At 46.3% G+C, this 14,850-nt stretch overlaps 1 protein-coding gene across 1 annotated transcript in view; it reads right to left on the bottom strand.

Moving 5' to 3' along the window:
* The window catches only part of LOC119391022 (uncharacterized), a 253,828-nt gene that overhangs the window by 212,808 nt on the left and 26,170 nt on the right, over positions 1–14,850 (bottom strand). Inside the window, exon 4 of the mRNA XM_049414494.1 lies at positions 13,616–13,770. The gene's annotated coding sequence lies outside the window, so the exon portion shown is untranslated. The remainder of the gene's footprint in view (positions 1–13,615; positions 13,771–14,850) is intronic.

The raw sequence follows: 14,850 nt of genomic DNA, 5'->3' as shown, positions 1-14,850 counted from the left end.
GGGAGTAACTAACCTGCCACACCCATTACTCCTTTTTGGGGGTAACTGCGACGGGACGAACCGTTACTCCCCGTAGAACTTGCTCCTTCAGGGAGTAACTGACTGGAGCAACGGATCTCTTTGTGAAAACTCCCACGGGAGCAACGGTTACTCTTTCGCGATACTCCTCAAAGGAGGAACGGATAGTCTTTTTCGATACTCCCACGGGAGGGACGGTTACTCTTTCCCAATACTCTTGAAGGGAGGAACAGATAGTCTTCTTCAATACACCCAAGGGAGCGACAATTACTCTTTTCAATTACTCCTCTAAAGAGCAGCCGTTGCTCCTTTCCTAAACTCCTAAAGGGAGGAACGGATGCTCTTGGTCAATACTCCTATGGGAGTGACACTTGCTCCTTACAAATACTCCCGAGGGAGGAAGAGATAGTCTTTTTCAATACTCCCAGGGGAGCGACGGTTTCTCTTTACAAGGAGGAATGGATGCTCTCTGTCAATACTTCCACGGGAGCAATGCTTGCTCTTTCTGGACACCTAAATGGAGTAACAATTACTCTTTCCCATTAGTCCCGCAGGGAGAAATGGACATTATCTCTCAATACCTTCATGGGAGCGACAGTTACTCTTTCACAACATTCCTCGTCGGAGCAGCATGCAGTTAATCATCCTCAATGCCTCTCGATGGAGTAACGTTTGCTTGTATTGAGTGCTCAAGAAACCAGCAGTCCAGCTCTCCCATCGGCAAATGAAAAAAAGTTTTGAGGAACATGATTTTCATCGGATTGCGCCAAGTCTGACACAAATGCTCCAGGAGAGGGCAGAAATCCAGATCTATTTGTGAGAAAAATACTTTATTGAAATCAGTCTGGCTGTTCACTGGCTCAAGATGGTTAGAGCCACACGGACGAGTGACGTCGGCCGCAAGACGCTCTGAACTTTCAGAACTTGACACAGGAGATCGAAGGTCCGCTGAGCTTTCTTGCTGAAAACAATGTTCAGCGCCCAGTATAGCGCGATTTGTGCGGCAATGGCTGCCAAAAGGCTAGTCTCCTTAATAGCAAGGCCCTCCAGGCGCACAATAAATTCCCTTGAAGTCAACAAGCTTCCATTGTATGTCACTGTCGGCACATGATGCGTCTTGGTGGGGTCCTACAAAACAAAAGGCACATTTTAACACAAGGCTTGTTGCTTCATTATTACAGCAGCTGCTTCATGTAGCAACAGATAAAACCTAATGCTTTACGACACACTGACAAATAAATGAAGTTGCAACTTATTTGCAAAACATGGTTCGACACTGGTAAGAACATTCTTAACAAGTCAAAGCACTTGCAGTAAGGCTACAGGATTATCCACAGGTTAGAGACTGGTCTCGTTTACACGGAAGCCAATTAATTGGTTCTGAAAAACAAACAAACAGGGGCATTTGCTGTTTGCAGGCAGCACGTCATGCTAGCATACTTTATAAAGTAGAACCCTGCTGATACATTTTTCAAGGCCATGTGCAAAAAGAATGTAGGAGCCAGGAAATGGGGAAAAAAGTAAAAGTGAGAGTCGTAGTGAAATCGACAATCATGTCTCAGTGGTTATTGATGAAAAACAAAAAAAAAATGTGCAGCGTTGGCTCCTGTACCTTTTTTTCCATCTGATCAGCACAATGCGAGCAAATTCATTGTGTTAGGTGGGAGTTGAGCTGTTAGAATGAATTATCGACTTGAGAGACTTACTTTCCTGCACTAATTAGAAAGCCATTGTGCCACGTGGCTCCTACCATGATAACTTGAGTGTACATTTTTTCCGAATAAACCCAGTGTCTTTGGGTGGCCAGCACCTAAAACGGTATCTTGAAGCGACCTTCCGTCGTGATCCTTTCACATCCATAAACAAGATTATCGCTGGATGCACCGGCGATAATGCAACGAGCAATGACGTTCTCAGCTCACTTGCTCAGCATTTGCGGCATAGTGCCAGGTTGGTGTGGCTTGTAAATGGCCGCATGTCTCGCAACAGTGAAAGACCAAAAACACAGCCCTTTCTCCCAAAGTTCACCACCACTGCACGCATTGGCACACTCGGCCATGATCTCATCAATCGACAGAATTGTGGAGTTAAGAGCTGCATTATCGACGAAAACATTATTGTAAGCGATTCCATTGGAGGCATAAAAGAGCCGAGCATGCACAGCATGCTAGCATGACTACCGCAATGACTTGCAAGTAAAACAGAGTGCGAGAAGACCATGCCGTCTCTGGTCTTGGTGGCCTTAATTTTGCCAACACCTCGCACAAAAAACATTTTAGAACTATGTGACCTTACAGATGGCTTTAAATTGCAAAAGATGATTGAATAATTGATGATTGAATAAATGTTTAGGGGTAAAATAGACTTCAAATATTCCCGAAAAAAAATTAGTTAGAGAAAATAAGCGATTTGTCGCACGTTTGACCGTATTTTTCATACTGATGCTGTCCAAGTAAAAATCCTCGTCATGCGGCGTTTGATAGAAGACTTCGTCGTTAAGTAATGAGGAAAGTCTAATGAAATTATTTTTTTTGTTTTAAGGAAGAAAATAATTTTTGATTTTGGCCCTCCGAACGCGGCCTGCATTTCATTTTGTTCAGGACTCGATTGCTCTAGTCCTGAAACACGCAAAAGTGAAACGAAGCCAGTGATTAAAACAAAACGAACTTATTTACTGATACACCAAAATAGGAAACGTCCACGCAGCTCAAAAGGTTCGCTGGCGATGTTTTCCCGGTCCGCTGGGCCTGGATTCTCCTCCTTGCACCACAAACACACGCACACAAAAACAACCACCGACACTGGCATGGGCGTCACAGGATTTTGCCTTGGGGGGTGCAAACCCGTGTTACATCGCGTCTGGGGGAGGAGGAGGGGAGAGAGAGAGAGAGAGAGCTGGCATAGCTTGGGGTGGGGGGGCAAGTGCCGGTGTGGCTTGAGGGGGGCAAGTGCCCCTTTTGCACCCCCCTGCCTACGCCCATGGACACTGGAGCACGTGTCCCCCGTTTTATGGCCAACTTCTGAGGGGCCATAAAACTCCCTCTCCTTCTCTAGGCATGCGGGAGTAAGTGTTTGAGTCAGGCGCGCTTTCAATGTTCCAAGGCCACGGTCGCGGGGGCCGTATGCTAGACGCGTGGCTTCCCAGCACTCCGAAACAAACTGTCCGCGCCACACGGCACGTATCCACGTGTGGTCCTCGCTGCCATGACCGCTGATTTATCAGTAGCTCTACTGATGTTTGTAATTTCTGCTGATTCAGTGAAAAGGCGACGGAATCTACTGCTTTTTGGTCTTTTTACAAAAATGAAAGGTACCTCTACGTTTTTTTTAGTAAAATTTACATTAGTGTGATATCACCAGACAAGCCAGCGCGTATCTATTTGAAGATGATGATAACGAGTTATAAATACTGGCACGAACAGTGGTCGTGAAAAGAACAATACTGATATTACAAGCTAATAATTATTATAAGAACGATGTATCTACTGCAGAGGTCTGCATTGAATACATCGGGGGATTGTACGGGGATCTGATGAGTGGACCGTGCACAATGAAAAAGCGGTGTCAAGAGAAGACGGATGAGACGTGCGTTTGCGCTGTAGGCGGCGACGAAGAATAACCAAGAACGACAACAGGCAGCACTACTTTTGACTGACGAGCCATAGACACCATAGAGTTTCATAGAGTAAGTATTACAGGAAGCTCTTTGTTATGAGCAAATACCAGCAAGTCGTGAGACAAATGTGAATGCACAACGCGCCCCACAGCACATGGCCTACCTTTACCGTTCAATAAAGGTCATCCTGTCATCTCTCTTAACAATTTTATTTTAGTTATTTATTCATCCCCTTATTGCTTACAAGAAATGAACGAGCATTGTTACGGCCACTAATATACATTTTCCAGGAACTGACACTTCGCAATGCACTTAACGTGAAAATATGCTCAGTAGTGAAAGGAGATCTACCCGCTCACCCCCTCACCCCCGCGTCTCTCCCTCTCCTTCTCGAGGCATGCGGGAGTAAGTGTTGCCATTCGTCCTCCCGTTCCTCTCATTTTGACGAAGGACCAAGCAGTTACCCTCCGAACTTTGCGCACGGCACGCACGCTTCTGCAGTTCGTCCTTCGAGGGAGTAAATCGCCCTTTTTCGGATGAACTGCGCAGTTGCTCCCGAAAACTTTTTAGAGTGCAGGTGCAACGTTGTCACGTCTATATATGATGACAGAGGAATGTGTACGGAGGATTCGCGAGTTACCCGATCATCTCCCAGCAAGCTCCTCTAACATCATTCACTTTGTGGATATGGCGGTGATTTTTTTTTTAACCTGCACCGACATCGCAGAGTTAGTTCATTTGCGGTGTAAGTTCAATAGGGAAAACGCTGTTCCGTTGCATCTGGCGGTATTCGTTTGTGGGTAAGCATTTGTGTTTACAATTTTAGATTTTCCAAGCCGAAACAATAGGCCTCACCAAAAAATGCCAGCATTAAGGTTTAGTGCGTAATATTCTTACGCCATGCTTTTATGAAAGTGAAAAACAAATGAGAAGCTAACACACCCGACTCGATAAGAGCACTAACCACCTATCTCCCCGCGAATATTGATGACGAACTTCGCGCTTTCTCACGCGTAAGCTCTAACGTGCCAATGTGACAGCTGTTTAATGAGACCATTTCTACGAAAGCAATTCGAAATCCTGGTCTGGCTCCGCACTATTGTGCGTCGGCCTCGAAAGCGCGTACACACGCTTTGAGTGTGCGGGACCTATATTCACTTAGGCGTGCACTATATATATATGAATGCCTGCACAATCTCTAAGTGAATGCTTAGAGGAACACACCTTTTCTCTCTCAAGAGGCACTTTAATGTCCAAAATGGATATCTGAAAATGCGGTGGCTACCTAAGGTTGGCGAGCTTCGCGCAATCTAGTGCAGAATGCGCGCAGGCACTGACTGGAGCCGCTTGAACGCACACAGTCAAGCCAGCGCGTATCTATTTGAAGATGATGATAACGAGTTATAAATACTGGCACGAACAGTGGTCGTGAAAAGAACAATACTGATATTACAAGCTAATAATTATTATAAGAACGATGTATCTACTGCAGAGGTCTGCATTGAATACATCGGGGGATTGTACGGGGATCTGATGAGTGGACCGTGCACAATGAAAAAGCGGTGTCAAGAGAAGACGGATGAGACGTGCGTTTGCGCTGTAGGCGGCGACGAAGAATAACCAAGAACGACAACAGGCAGCGCAAGAAATAAATGAAAGGGGAAAAATTCCGGAATATCCCACTCATTGCGGGAATCGGTTTCTTGCAAATCAACCAGTGAGGAGCTGCCTATGCAGCATTTTTGGCTTTCAGTTGAGACATTTCCTGTACAGAGTGGTCAGTTTTCCTACAACAATTTGTCCACCGTTTTCAAGAGATCAGAAATTAAAGAACCCCTTAGAAATTAAAGACCGGAAAGACCAGCAAGGGATCGAACCTACAGGCTTCGGATGACGCGTGCCATGCTCTACCAATTGAACTATAGAGGCAGCCGCTTTCCCATTCACTTTATCGGGTAGGTATGGCAGTGTAAACCTCGGAGTGTTAGCCAGAGCTGTTCGCAGCCAATACGGCGAACGATGTGCGGCACAACTGTGACAGCTTCGGCCACGTGCGTCACTAAGAATGACAAGTGGAATATAAACCCTTGGTCACTACAAAAAGCTTCGAAAGTGGAGGTTGCGAAAACGTGTAAGGTGTGAATACGTTTGCAATAGAGTGTTGTAAATGAAAACCTACCTGGCCTGCTGGCACAGGGTGTTCAGGAAGGCTCATGGATAGGTACCCCGCCAGCAGGCCGGCCACCTCGTGCCACACGTACAGCAAGTCTGCGTTTTTTTACAGAAAAGAGCAGTTGTCAAGATTGTGAACACCAAGGCACTGGTTGTTCATCACTGGAAATATATACCCCTCAAAATGCAGCCAAACGACAGAGCAAAACGTGTAATGGTAGAATGCCTGCTTAGGGCTACAATGCCGTTGATTTGTTTTTATCAGCAAAGAGCCCGCGTTTTGTGACTTGAGTAAAAAGTGTTGTTCCAATAGTCCCCAGAAGATATTTTCGTTGACTAGCACATTGCGAATTTTAAAAAAAATTGTAACAGTATTATGTAGCTGGTTGAGACATACTAGCGCAAGGAATAAAACGACGGACACAAGAAAGAAGACGGAGACAAGCGCTTTCATTGTGTTCGTCGTTTCATCCCTTGTGCTATTATATCTCAGCCACTTATGTCTAATGTGTCTCAGCCAAATAGCCCAACATTTAATTCTGTTATAGTACTATGTACCTCTGGGCCTTAAAAATTCTCGAGCTTTTCCTTACTAGCGGGTACTTGGCTACCAACAACTGACGACCGTCTAGACAACGACAACTGGCACTCCAATCCGACTTTTTCACGATGCCACAGCGCACGCGCCCTTCCCCTAGCGGTCGCGAAACGCCTCTTGATCTCGAAGGCTATCGTTCTGGCGATACCAGTTGTACAGGCCCCTAACAAAATTCTACCGAAACGGCAGAGGGCAGCACAGGAAAACGTAAAAGGTGGATTCCAGGAAGCCTGTTTTGCTAGTTCTCTTTAAAGTCCTGCATACGTCCACCCAATAGGTATTCCCATTTATGGACATGTCTTTTCTGCACGGCCTATTAATTCTGATTTGACACGAAACGGGCAATCTGTGGCATGTTTGCGCTTTGCATTTCACACAAAAGACTAATAGAATAGTAAATCTATCTGGGCTTTTTCAATCTGATGCTAGACACTACTGCGTCCGAGCCATATAAGCAAGCATGTTAATGTTCCTCATCAGGCTTTCAACCTTTCAATAAAAACTGCGAATGATGGCCACTAATGTTTTCTATGGCTTCATAAGGTTGTGCCTAACAAAGCGGGTCCCTCGAACCATTACGCTTCTTTAGTTTACCTTATTTTAAGAAGTTAGATATGACCTCGTACTCGTACGCTGCCGCTCTTGCAGCATAGCAAAGCGACGGTGACTGGGCATAATTCGCGAGGCCAGGTAATCTAGAAGAAGACCAAGATTGTTGCTATTGTAAAGCGAGTGGCTACTGGAAATACATAATTAAACGTTACGTATTAGTATACGGTTATTAACATGTATATGTCGCTGCACCCTGAAAGGTCTGCGTATCATAAAAACTTCGAGTTTCAATAACCCCTTTCGTCAACTCCAATATAAAATGTTCACAACGCTCGATCAGTTACCAAATCTGACCATTTTATGATGACGTAAAAGTTAACGTTATTTTATATCATACAGGATTTCCCCATATACATTTGAAAATCCATTCTGCCTCTGGCACCAAGCAACACTGGCTGTCACACCCACACGGGGTCTTAGAATTACCTACCAGGAAAACTGGTGCGGGACGCTGTTGTACGACGAAAATTATTCGACACAATCAGCGAATTGGCACCGTTCTCGGAGAGCATCAACACCTTAAAAGTGCTTAGTCTACCATAGTGGTTCGCTCAAGCTGTTGACGCTTGAGTTCCAGCCGTGCGGAACGTCCACGAAATTGGCGAAGCGGGTGAGGGCAAAGATAAGAGAGGAGGAAAGCATAGCAGAGCAGAGCAAGGCATTGCTATGAGAGGGGGCGGAGCAGCCGAGCAGGGCCGCCTCCCAGTCCTCTCGGGTTGGGTTGGGGCTGCGGGGTAAAGAAGGATTCAGCTGGCCTGCCTATACCATGTGGCAGGTGTCAAGCCACCTCGCAGTACTGGCAGAGGCCGGAAGAGTCAAAATGTTTGAGCACTGGCGGGCACAGTAGCGCATTAGTGAATAGTCGGGGAATTCTCTCGCCCGCCTTCTTGAAACTCATGCAGGACGCAGGAAAGCGGTGGAGGGAGTGCCAATAATGAGTTATTACATCTTTAATAAAAACTGAGGATAGTTTTCTTGTGAATCAGAAGGGCCATCGGTGGGAGAGGCAGTGGCCCGGGGAATGAGAGCGTGGGCGGCAGCGTGCGCTGCCTGGCAGGTAATGAGGCAGCGCCTTGATCTCTCCCCTCCCTCCGCACACTCTTACACGGGAAGATTTTGATAAAAATATCTCGTGTCAGACGTGTGTTTCAATAAAAATGTCCTTACTGGATTGCAACAAATGATAACACCTATTTGAAAGTACGATATCAAAAGGCGCTTCGTAGATGGACACCATGGTCAAACAATTTTGGTGAGTATGAGTCCAGGAGAGCCTTAAGAGCAAAATATTTCTTCAGTGAGTCTGGGTGAGCTCCAGTTTTTCTGCGGACCTATGCTGGTGACATTGGCTGCCCCGCCGCGGTGGTCTAGTGGTTGCGGCGCTGCACTGCTGACCCGAAGGTCGCGGGATCAAATCACGGCCGAGGCAGCTGCATTTTCGGTGGAGGCGAAAATGTTGGAGGCTTGTGTACTTTGCTTGAGGTGCACGTTAAGGAAGCCCAGGTGGTCGAAATTTCCAGAGCCCTCCACGACGGCGTCCCTCAATCATATCGTGCTTTTGGGACGTTAAACCACAGAAATTATTGGTGACATTGGCAAGACCATGAATAAATCAAAACACCATCATGAGCATCAAAGTCACATCAATACAGTCAGTACGACTGCTGCCGAATAACGCCACATAAGCAGAGTGGAAAACGCGCAAACTCTTACGTTTAACGTGACTGACTGCGAGACAGACATATTTGTCGGAGCAAATAAATTTGAATGCAATTTGGTACTAATGCAGGAACCTAATTTGTATCGTTTTCTGCCTTTTGATATCTCCTTTATACATTCAAGAAAGTTCTCGAAAGGCAAACGTAGCAAATTGCACTCTGCGATGAAATAAATGCCTGCAGTCCTGCTTGACGCAGATATTCCAGCACCGGAGGAAGCCATCTTCCTTCATAACTATTAGTACGGGTATCGAAATGCACACTGACAGCAAAGAAAAAGGAACGTGAAAGACTGCGTGAAACAGTTACTTGAAGCGCTTAGACTAGAACTGGAGTAAATAATTTGCACCACAATTTAACCCATATATGCCCAGTGCCCTACATATAGGATGCTTCTTCGATGCACTCTAACATCGCTATTTCTTTAGCTGATGACTAGCGCCACGTGCAGCACATCAAGCAGGCCTCAATGAGGCCTGCTTGATGTGCTGTACGTGGCGCAACTGGTGCAATATGGTGCAACTGTGAATGTTAAACTTCAAGCGTATAATGCTATTAGATCTAAATTGGAGTATGCATCCGTTGTATGGGATACACTAAAAAAGATATACAGAACCTAGAACGGCTGCAGAAGAAGGCCATCAGATTTATATTTAATAAATACAAAAGATTAGATTCACCAAATCAACTCTTCAAGTCTCATGATATCGCCACATTGCCTGTCCGCATAAAAATCAGTCGACTCCAATTCTCGCGCAACATTTTGAACGGAAAGCTTAGTATGTCTGCACCTTCATATTTAAAGCCCACTGCAGAAAGAGCGACGCGCAACATTCACAAACACACCCTACAACACATTTTTGCCAAAACAGAGGCATTCACACAGAGTTCTTTTCCCCGCACTGTTTCGGACTGGAACAGTCTACCCGAGTTCGTTTGCGAGGCAGACAATTTTGATGAAGCCCTTGAAGAACATTTGTCGTGTTGAATATTGTATCACTGAAACTGTTATACTACTTGTAGTGCGAGTGTTTGTAAACTCTTGGTGCTGTTTTTCATTTCTTTGTTAAAAATCGTCCTAGCAAAACTGACGTATTGCATGTCGTGCCGGTATTGTTATAAATTATTTCTGTGCTGTTCTTTGTAATTCCACTCCTGCCTGGGTCATGCTGGCATGCAGTAGTGTGAAATAAATAAAATAAACACGGGTAGTGGGTATTCTAGTTGGCATTAGGCCTGGGCCGGAAACGTAATGCGTAGGATAGGCAACCATGCGTCAAAGCAAAGGAATGGTTGCCAACGAACGGGACACTCAGCCGAGGGCAGCAGCGAGATAGATGGAGTAGGAGTTCGCAGAGATAAAATGCAACAAGCTCGCACAAGGTATGGTAAATAGGAGATCATGAGGAGAGGCCTTCGTCCTGCAGTGGAGATAAAATGGCCTGATAATGATGGTGGCAAATAGATATGAACAAAAAACGACGGTTTTCTACGCTGTAGTTACCAATGCCGGAGTTTTCAATTCGCGCTTTAGCTCGTCTTAAAGGGCGTCCTCTCACCACTACCAACTGTTCAGCATTATGCATTGGTTTATGAAAACGCCCTTTATGCTTCACTAAACAGAAGAATCCGAATATGTTCGCTGCCTTACAGGTCTCTTTTCTGGCGAAACACTGACAGACTCCACTACCTGGTCTCACCCCTAATGGAGGAAACTCTATACAAAGGTAAGGGCAATTCTATGTCATGTTACCGCTTACTTTTCGCCGCCCTCTTTAGAAGGAGCTCTCACTATGATAAGAACGGCATCTCGAGTCCCCCTCGTTTGTGGCCCCCTGACCAAGCCTGGGCTGCGCAGGCTGTGTGTCACCTAAGACCAACTTACCGACAAATATTCCAGGCGATCATTTTCAAACCCAGGAACGCGTATTTTTAATAAACTTCCTCTAAGTATGATGATGATGATATCTGTTGCCATCTCCTTTGGCGGCGCCATGTAGTGAACTACCTTGTTTACGCCAGAGGCCCTTGAGGAGAACTTTTGCCAGTTTTTCTCGATACACCATGCACTGACGTGAGGTTAGACATCGTACGTTAAATGCCGCATTCAGTTACACTTTTTTTCAGCAGTTAGTTGATTTTCGTAACGCTGTGCACGAACTGTAAAATCAACTCCTCTTTACACGTAACAATGAAAGCGGTAGCGCGAAGCAACCGGCACTGTACAAAGTGAGAGTACGCTGACGACCGACACCAAGTGAACTAACTGTCAAATTGCAGTGTTTTGAACTTACCTCTGACTCGTCAAAAGAGCAAGCGCAATTGGATGGGGCAAAATGTAGGCTTGGCCCCGTATCCGTATTCCGGCGCAGTCTTCACCTTGCAGTCCTGCGACACCCGATTCATTCTGGTTGAGTTGCTGAGAGACCCTTGTATCCTTGCATAAACACTTTACCCACACGGGATGCAGTTACCCTGCATCCCGTGTTCAGCGGCTTTCGCAAGTAGTGCTTGGTCGCGAAACCTGCGCGTTCTTTCACGCATGTACTTCTCGCGCTGCAAATAACTTGTGACAGCGCTGGTGACATATTTGTAATAACTATGAAAAGCGGCATATGGTTGGGCACACATCGTTACAAATGAAACCTTACACAATTTCCAACTAATACCCTGCATCAAAAGTCCCCTAGCATGCTTGTGTATGCTGCAGAATATGGAGACGCGCGCTTGTTAAAATCTTTCACAGTGATCATGACTGCATAAAACTTGCGCGTGCTATCGTTCGGCACGATCCCCCACTTTCTGTTATTGCAACATTTCCATTGTATTCGACGCTTTGAAACACAATGAATGCGGGACGCGAATAGCCATGTACATTCCAGAATTATTGACGTGAGCTACAGCGATTGCGGTTGAAAGTATGCAGTTTACACACGTATGAAATACAAAGCGTTCCACTATAAAGCAATCCTTTATTAATACCCGGAGTTTCACGTGCCAAAACCACGATATGCTTATGAGGCAAGCCGTAGTCGAAGGTTCCGGAAATTTAGACCATCTGGTGTTCTTTAACATGCACCTAAATGTAAGTACATGGACCTCTAGCAATTCGCCTCCCTCAAAATTCCACCTCCGCGGATGGGATAAACCCGCATTTTCCCGGTCAGCAGTAGAGAACCGTACAACCACTGTACCACCACGACAGCCCGCTGGACGCAAGTTCACCCACGAAATTGTTAAATGTGTTACCTATGTAACCTGCTATGCTACCACCTTCGACAACGTGCGCCAGTAAGAATAACCAATGTAATCAATCCTTCGTCACTACAAAGGGCTTGAAAAGCGAGGTTCGAAAGGTACGAGGACGTTCCCAATAAACTGCTGTAAATGAAAACCTACCTAGCCTGGTGGCACCAGGTGTCGAGAGTCGCATACGGGTACGCGAGGCCTTCACCAAGCCGGTGGTTAGCACCCCGGATGGCAGCAGGAAAATCAGTACCGACAGGTGGCCCACCTGTAGGCCTGTCACCTCCTCCTGCCACACGCACAGCAACTGCGTTTTTATTGCGATAGCAATTATATGGACAGTCTCGGCTGGATTTTGCCGTCACCGTCGCCGTCGTCGCCGTCATGCACCGTATATGTACAAGTATGTATATATATATAAACCCCCAAAGAAAAATAACTCAGAAAAATGCTTCCGAAGCGCGGAATCGAACCAGGGACTTCTTGCTCCGCAGCGAGCGGCGCTATCCACTACGCCACGAAACGCAGATCCTCCACGTAGCTAACGGCGAGCGTTATATACACACCATTTAGCGCTGGACGGACTCAGAGACAGAAGGCGATAATAAGCGTTTCTTCATTACCAGCGAGGTGGCGCTAGGAGCCCGACGGGCGCATTTAAAAGTCGTCGGCGAGCTCGCTCGCTTCTTATATTTGCGCATGGGAGAAGCTTGTCCTTCCGCTGTCTGCTCGCGCGGTTTTCTCGTTGCGCGGGGTAGAGGAATGTTTCACGCTTTCACCGTGATGTCCGCGCTCATGTTACGGCGCGTACGAATGTCACTCGAGCTCAGGGACGCCGCTAAACGAACAAACAGAAGATGAGCGCGAACTATCAAGTGTCACAGCTCGACACTTGAAGCACGCTAGTTTCCTTCGCTGCTTCGGCCGCCTTTGCAACAGAAGCGCTGTTCAAACAGAGAGTATCCATTGGGGAGCCTCACTTCGTATAGCATTAGTTCCTTGCTATCGCATTCATTGCTTCGCCCTTGCGGCGAAACTGTGACTTTTTTTTAAAGCAAACAGCAGTGGTCAAGCTTGTAAATACCAAAGCACTGGATGGTCAGCACTGAAAGATATGTCCCTAAGAGAGCAGCGAAACAAGGGTCAAAAGGCGTAATGAACGAACGCCTACATAGGCCTACAATGCACATGCTTTGTTTTTTTTTTGTTACTAGCAAACAAGCTTTGTTTTGAGACTTGACTAAAAAACGCGGTCGCGATAGTTAACAGCGAATCTTCTCGTTGAAAACCACATTGGGCATGAAAAAATTGTAGCAGTATACATAATGCACCTCTCAGAAAACAGTCCTAAAATTTCTCTCAAGTTTTTCCTCACTAGCGCGGTACTTGTCTGCCAACAGTTGACGACAGCAACAGTCGAGACACAATCGGCTGACATAGCAATGGTACGTGTCTTTTCCCAGTTTCAAGTCATGTACATATCCGCCCAATTAAATCTTCCTATTTGTGGACATTTGTATTCAGCCCGGCTTATGATTTCTGCCTTGGCACGAAACGGGTAAGCAATGGCAGTGTAATCGATCCTTGGTGACTACAAAGACCTTGAAAACCGGGGTTCTGTTAATGAAAACCCACCTGGCCTGCTGGAATCACGTGTTGAGGACCGCATACGGGTAGGCGAGGCCTTCACGAAGCCGCTGGTCGGATAGCACCCCCGATTGCAGTAGGAAAATCAGTACCGACAGGTGGCCCACATGCAGGCCCGTCACCTCGTGCCAAACGCACAGCAACTGCGGTTTTTTACAGCAAACAGCCGTGGTCAAGCTTGTCAAACAACACCAAGGCACTGGATGGTCAGCACTGAAAGATATGCCGCTAAGAGAGCAGCGAAACAAGGGGCAAAAGGCGTAGTGTATGAATGCCTACATAAAGGCGGTTGTAATAGTTAAAATATCTTTTCGCTGAAAACCACATTAGGCATAAAAAAATTGTTAACATTATAATGCACCCCTCAGAAAGCAGTCCTACACTTTCAAGCTTTTCCTCACTAGCGGGTACTTGGCTGCCAACATTTCACGACCGGAACAGTCGAGACGCAATCGAGTGGCACAGCAATGGTACTACCGCGCTTAGTATGAGCTGCAACATGCGAGCGCGTGGCCGAGCGCTCTGCAAGGTTGTACAGTGGCGTCGATCATGGCATATTTTCGAGTTATCGGGAGAGAGTTTGTCTGTCCGTGCGAGTGCGCATAGCCTCCATTTGCTTTCACGCACGCCCTCGTTTTGCCCTGCGGTGATAGCAGCTACGAAAATAACTTCGAGGGTGAAAGCAAGCAAGTGGGGGCCATGCGCGCACGCAGGGACAGCCAAACTCCATCTCGATAACTCGAAAATATGCCATGAACAGCGCCACTGTACAACATTGCGAAGCACTCGGCCACGCGCTCGCGTGATGTAGCTCATACTGAGCGCGATAGTACGTCTGCTTTGCTAGTTTCCTGTCATGCATATATTCGCCCAATTAACTCTTCCAATTTGTGGAATGTTCAGCACAACTTATTCTGCCTTGGCACGGAACGGGCCAGCACTGGCAGTTCACAGTCAGGAATAAGAGAATAGTAAAGCTCTGAGATTGTCAGTCTGATGCAAGGCACTACTGCGTCAAAGCACCATGAGCAAGCATGTAAGTGTTCCTTGATAAGGCTTGCCCAATGCAATTTGTTTCCTTAATATCACAATGTCAACCTTTCCAATTTGATATTTTCTATGGGTGCACAAGGTTGTGCCTAAGAAAGAAGTGGGCTCCTCGACGCAGTCTCTTTTAGCCTACCTTATTTTAAGCTAAGTTAAATATGTGTTCGCGCTCATAC

The sequence above is a fragment of the Rhipicephalus sanguineus genome, chromosome 1 (assembly GCF_013339695.2).
Source record: "Rhipicephalus sanguineus isolate Rsan-2018 chromosome 1, BIME_Rsan_1.4, whole genome shotgun sequence".
Taxonomy (NCBI): Eukaryota; Metazoa; Arthropoda; class Arachnida; order Ixodida; family Ixodidae; genus Rhipicephalus; species Rhipicephalus sanguineus.
Note: the sequence above shows the minus strand (reverse complement) of the source record. Positions and strands in the feature narration are given on the sequence as shown.